Below are 6795 nucleotides of genomic sequence, written 5' to 3' on the forward strand. Positions count from 1 at the left end.
CTATGGGTTAATAAGTAGTTCCCAATAGAGAGATTTTGTAAATCGACAAACATATATGTTTTTTGAACTAAACAAGTTCCCACTCGTATACCAATCAAAGTTTACGTAAAGAGATTTCTTTGATTTCCGTATCTAAAGTCTTTCTTTCTTTTAGGGGAGTTTAAAGCAATCTATCTTATTACTTGCTTCACTTCTCGACTTGCTTTCATAAATCAAGAGAAAAAGAAAGAATCAGAATTGATCGATAAATTTCTTAAAGCAAAAGAAAGATTAAACATAAATCATGAATCGAAATATAAATCATGGATCAACTAAATCCTCTAAAATACTTTCTTAAAGAGGAACATTATTTAAATACCACGGAACAAGGGAGACATATTTATGGAACATACATATTGGGTTCAATTAATAAAAATATAGACATGTCCATACAAAATTGTATTCTTGAAAAGGACGAGAGAGAGAGCGCGAGTGCAGACATTCTTCATTGCTTCTCTGTCTTTTCGCTCCTGTGTAAATTGCCAGCTCTTTCTGTCACCATTAATTCTCTTTTTTTCTTTTTCTTTTTTTTTTCCTTTAATTCAGATAATAATATTCTCTTCTTAATTACTTCCTTCTCTTCTTGTGATAATAATGGTTGAGGGGATTATAGGCATGCAATTTAACTTGATCTCTTAAATACATAACCAACGCCTGGTATGCAATACGGAGCATCACTGGACAGTACAGTGAACGAAATTTTAGCTTGCTATCCGAAGCTAGATAGCTAATGAGGGCTTTTAATCTCATCCGCAAAAATCCTGCTTTAAAGAAGGTAATTTCATTCGCTGTTCATGAACCCTAATTTTCTTCAAGAAAGGCTGATGTGTTGAAGAAATGCATGATCCTACAGTTCCCCATGAATCGTTCGAGCGATCTGAGTTGAAAAATTCATCCATTACTCCACTTGGGCTGCTCGGAACTTGACAATTTTTACGCTTCTGGGAATTGTTTTGGCCATGTAAACAACTCTTTGACGTATCCGAAATCATCTCATAGCAATCATTCACTCTATCCTACAAAAACAAAAACACAGGTTCCACTAGTCACATAATGAGATGAGCTTATATCATTGTACTGAAACACGTTGTCTAAAAGTTTAAAATGCAAGAAAAGGAACCCCATTATTATTTTACGAAGAATAATGATATTATATAATGATTTGAAAAAAGAAAATTCAGAATTTTTTTTTTTATTTGGTTGAAATTCTGACCAATCATATTTCTTTACAACATGTGTCCGAAACTATTATTTACATGTTTGCTCTTATACATGTGGAACCAACTCGTCTGAAAGTTACGATTGTAGAGAGTGGACACTTTTTCTTGTGTTGACTGAACTAAAAGTGGAATTAACAAGAGAAATGCAAACCTTGTTGATTTTGAGAACCTCAAGAAGCTGATTTTCATAGTGAATGGCATTGCAAGGTTCAACTTGATGAATAACATGAAGCATGGTTGCAGTAGCCAAGACAGATGGTAGATAACGTACGAATCTTGAATCTGTATAATCATACAAAATGCATAAGAGATCCGTAGTTTCTTTTACGTTACTTATTTTTGTCTATTAAGTTTCTTTTTTTATGCATACCGGCCACTAGAGAGAGAAGGAGATTCTCACAGCGCCAGAGAAATTCCCAGTGAATATTGCTCTTTAATCCTAACCTTCTTATAATGTAATCAAGAAATGAAATTGGAGTCACTGAATTCATCCTCCAATTAAGTGCTGATAACACCAAAAGCTCCATTCTTTGAATGGTTTTGGAATCGAACATGTACCTTGTATCCTCAATCTAATCAAATCAAGAAAATATTAAACCAATAAGCAAGAAATTAAATGTAATTAAAATTACAGTGTTTCTAGCTTTTCTTTTTCATTTTTTTCCTTTTTTTTAACAGCATATCTCTACATACTATCAAAAGGAACAGCTAAAAAGCTCACAGTGATAACGTACTTGCAGATCTAAGAGGAGGGGAACATGGGTTTCTTCAACTTTTGCAGCCAAAGAGAGGCAAGTTACAGCTGCAAGTTGGATCATCCATGGCTTCTCTTTCTGAAAATGGATGCTGCAAAGAAACCTGTCTAGATAATTTACTGCAAGAATGGCAGTCAACGCTGAAAACCCATAAAAAAATTTTACTTTCAAGATCCATTCCACTGCATCTGTGCGTGCCTGCAGAGAAAGAGAAAAGCATGTTCCACCGAGAAATACTTCATTTTCTTTGCAGAAAAGAGAGTCAAGTTCTTCATCTTCCCAGAAGAAATCTTGTTCTGTTAACAGATGAGGAAAATGAGACATGTTTCCGCCATTAAAGTTGATTTTTTCACTCCCTTCTTCAAATTCTCCCAACTCTTCCTCTTCACAGTAAAGGGAATCAAGCAAGGAGGACTGAGCATTTTCTTCTTGAGTCATCTTCTTGAAAGAAGAAGTTTGTTTCGTACTTTGCTCATAATACAGTACAGAAAGCCAACCCCATTCCTCTCTCCCTATATCTCTCTCACACACAGTTTCTCTCACAGACTGAGAAAGATAAAGGACGAGATCTTATCAAAGCGGGTATCACGCTTGTCTTTTCTTTATGCATAGAGGCTGGAATACAGATTTTTATATATGGGCATTAATTGATGATTTTTACTTTACAAATCTTTATGATATCGAACTATGTGTAGTGTGTGTGTTTTTTCTTGGCGGGCAGGAATCGGAAACGGCACACAGACCAAGCAGGGCCCCTCGAAAACTACCTCTTACGGAAGCAAAATTAAGATACACAAAGATTTTGCATTGCTGAGACTACCTTTCCAGAATAATGTATATAAAATTTTACCCTTTTGTCACCCATTATTTGAGAAATTAAAGAATTTTAAATAATATATTTAAAAAATGTGTGGTTCAAAAATTTGAAAAAATATATATTAATTTATATGTAAAATATTTTAATGTGTAAATATGTGGTGAAAAATGATATTATAACAAATAATTTAAAATTTTAAAGAGGGCCAAATAAACATTTACATTCTGGAGAATAATAGTGTAGAGTATATGTATTATATACCTAGTGAATAATATTTTCGAGATGTAAGTATCAGTTAAAGATAAAGTTGACTGGTTACTGGGGTTTGAAGAACGAGTACACGAGATAAGTTCGGGGGCAGTTGAATTTTTTCGGGAAAAAAGACACTTTTTTGATTGATGGTGATTCTTGTTTGGTAAAAAACGAAAAAAAATGTTGAACCTCAATTTTGAAGATCTCATCGTCCCGCCCCTAAAATTTATGATTGATTTTTTTTTATTAAAAGAATAATGATATTTACAGTCGTTCATTGTGGTAGTCATCCTACGTGACATACACATGGCAGGTGATTATTTGATGCATTAATGAATAAAAAAAACTATCATATTAATGCATCAAATAATCACCTGCCATGTGTATGCCACGTAGGGCGACTATCGCAATGAGCGACTACGAATAACATTAAAAAAGGTTGAACCCCAATGTTGAGGGCCCTCACCGTTCCGCCCTTAGAATTTTGTGAGGGAAATAAATCGCAGGATGTGCCCCAACAGGCCAAGGAACAAGAGTTGCATGTACACTGCACCTACAAGGAGTCCAATTTCATGTTTCAGGAATCGAACCCCCATACTGCGGTTGTCAGCAAGGCATGAGATAACCTTACTTCTGTCCTTTGCACCACTAAGCTAGGCCTAGAAGGCAATTGATTCTTGTTTATTGGTTGAATGAGTGGGAGGTTAAGCTCATGTTAATGGGAAAATAAGTTTTTAAATTGTGATTTTTTTAAAATATATGATTAACAAGTAGAAAAAAAATTTAAATTTACGTATGAAATATTTTATTATAAGAATATGTAGTTAAAAATAAATTGGTGAAGAAAAAATGAGTTTTGTTTTAATGGTTGTCAAACAGGGCTAACTCTTTAACCCTCGTTTTGGTTAGCTAAAAATATAATTTTTTATAAATTTTGATGACATAATGAAATGTATTGTTGAAAAGTTTATGAAATCATGGATATTATAAAATATGCGATTAAAAATGAATTTAAGAAAAAATAAAGGTCAAACATGAACAATGTGAAACTTAAGTGCATCTTTAATATCAAATAAACCTTGAATAATGATATGTGTATAGTCAATCACTTATTCTGCTTCAATGCATTTTGAGAAGAAATCAATTATATCTAGGTATAAGCATTATTTTATAATTACCTATAGGAAAACACTACTTATCCAGGGCTCATGTGGCTCTAGACGTATAGCCTTCTCTCTTAACTATAATCAAAATCCGACACTTTAATATCAGCCGTTTTATATTCAAGCTCATGATAGAGTGCAATTTTTCTTTAATTGGCACAATACATGGCACAAAATGTATTTTTCTCGTTTGCCTCCATATTAATTGAGTATTGTTATCTATTTAGATGGTTGATGATCAATCATTAAAGATTCTAAGTAGTTTTAATTTTGAAAGTCAACTTAAATGTGATCAATATGATCTCTACATGTATTTAAAATGACATCATTTAATGGTTCTTATTTATCACCTAGATTGCCACTAAATGATTAATTGTCTAAGTAGTATTGTTCAAATTTATTAAGGTATAATTAGGTATTTTAGAAGACCAAAAGGGCAAGGAACCAATGTTCAAAATATCTTTCAATCTTGGGTTGTTTGTGGTTGCTTTATAGCCCATCTTGGGTGAAATTTGCATTGACACCCCTTGAAAATTGAAACTTCAGGAATTGGCCATATGAACTTTGAAATTCAGGTGTTGGAGACCATTACAAAAGGGATTTTATCCAATACTCTATTGTAGCATGTTCAGAAAGACGGATTTGTTAGACCTCCTCGACTTTAGTTATTGGAAAAACTACTACCATAAGTTTGGACACATCTCATTTATAGTTCCCTTCTCTTTTAGGAATTCAGCCATTATGTCACTTAATTTAAAAGTAAGTTGCTCGTGTCCTTTTTCTATTACTCCCAAAAAATAAAATGAAATAATTGACACAACTTCTAGTGAATATATTATTTACTCGCCCCCAATGGAGTAAAATAAAAATACGGTAAATGAAATCTTGGGAATTTCAGGATATGAATTCAGTATATCACTCATGCAACAATAACTACTAAAAATATACAAGTGATTCTTATAAATATTTTACTCACCGATTAGACGATTTTAAAAGAATTTATTTATTTGTTAACAAAAAGTTGTAGCATTACTGCAATTATACACTAACCAACCAACATTGAGTAGAGTTTGAGGCATGCATGCCTAGAAGTAGATGAAAAGGTCAAATGCAACTGCTAGGGTTGCCGGCTATGGCTTCTCATTTTGGGCTCATAAATCATAGATTTGGAGTCTTGAGTCTGCCAGATGCAGGACTTTCCCTTCAATCCCTTTCACAATTCCCTTTCTATATTGGACCACTGACTATGAGTACTAACCAATGGATCAATACTTTAGGAAAGGGCAACATGGCCTTTTCATAATTGATATTTAATCATCTTATTTAAAAGTTTAAACACGTAAAAAGGACTGTGTATTCACTATATGCCAACGCGTCCCTCGTTTAAAAGGTGATTAAAATTAGATTTTTTAGCAAATTATGATAGAAGTTTTTGAAATGTATGGTTGAAAAGTTGTGGAACCCATAAAAGATGTAGTTAATATTGATTGTTTGACTTTGACTTAGATTAAAATCAGATTTTAATCCGTATCAAACGGACTTTTAATTTATTTTTTCATCAAATATGTAATGCTTACTTCCATTTTGTTTTGGGTTATCATTGGTGGAAATTACACGGTTCCAGGTGTTTGAAGATCACAGTGCAAATGTTAGGTAGGAAAGTTTTTTATGCATAATTCAGGTTTTGATATAATATCTCCACCCTCCAAATCGATCATTTAACCCACCCCATCCGCATCTTTCCCTTATCTTTCTTCGACGCTGGCCGAAGCTAATTCCAACGGCGTCGCTGCTGTGAATGGCGACACTGTGAACGGTGACAAAAGTATGCGACCTTGCATAATCGAACGACGACTAGTGCTGATGTTGGAAAGGGGTTTTTTGGGAGTTAGCTCTCTCTTTTCGATCTGTAGATTTCAACGTTGTCGCCACTGCAAACGGCAACTGATGCAAACGACGATGCTATAAACGATGACAAAAGTACGCAGCGCTTGCAGGTTCAAACGGTGACTGGAGCTGGTGTTGGAAGGGGGTTTGGCGGCGCTTGCAGGTTCGAACGGCGACTAGAGCCTGTGTTCGAAGGGGATTTGGGGTTTTTTAGGTGTTATTCTTTCTCTTTTTATTCCATAGGTAATGAATTTGGGGTTTTGTTGGTTGTATTTGTAGATCTTGGCCATGGCTGTGTTGGTGGGTATAGTAGGTACAATGTGGGTGGTGGTGATGGTCGTTGATGCCGGGGTCGCTCTGACGCAGAGGGCCCTGAGAAGTGTAGCAATCCGGTAGCAAATCCTTTAGTAGGTGATGGGGCAAAGAGTTCTCCAAGAGGGGGTGTTCCTTGAGAGCTATCGGTATACTCTGATGTATCCCAAGCCAGTTGTGAGGTTAGGGATCCCTTGGACCATTAGAAGGCTTATCGGATTAGGCAGCTGAAAAGGCTAAGATGATAGGCTTTGTAATATGTGTGCTGATTTGTGTGGTGGTGCTAGAGATCGATGATGTGAGATGGGTAAAGGTCACAGGCGTTGGTGGTGGGCACATATGATCTGATT

General features: G+C 34.9%; 1 pseudogene; it reads right to left on the minus strand.

The window, feature by feature from the left end:
• Nucleotides 1-270: 270 nt before the first annotated feature.
• Nucleotides 271-2762, minus strand: LOC111388036 (annotated as a pseudogene).
• Between the last annotated feature and the right edge of the window lie 4033 nt (nucleotides 2763-6795).

The sequence above is a fragment of the Olea europaea genome, chromosome 3, assembly GCF_002742605.1.
Source record: "Olea europaea var. sylvestris chromosome 3, O_europaea_v1, whole genome shotgun sequence".
Lineage (NCBI taxonomy): Eukaryota > Viridiplantae > Streptophyta > Magnoliopsida > Lamiales > Oleaceae > Olea > Olea europaea.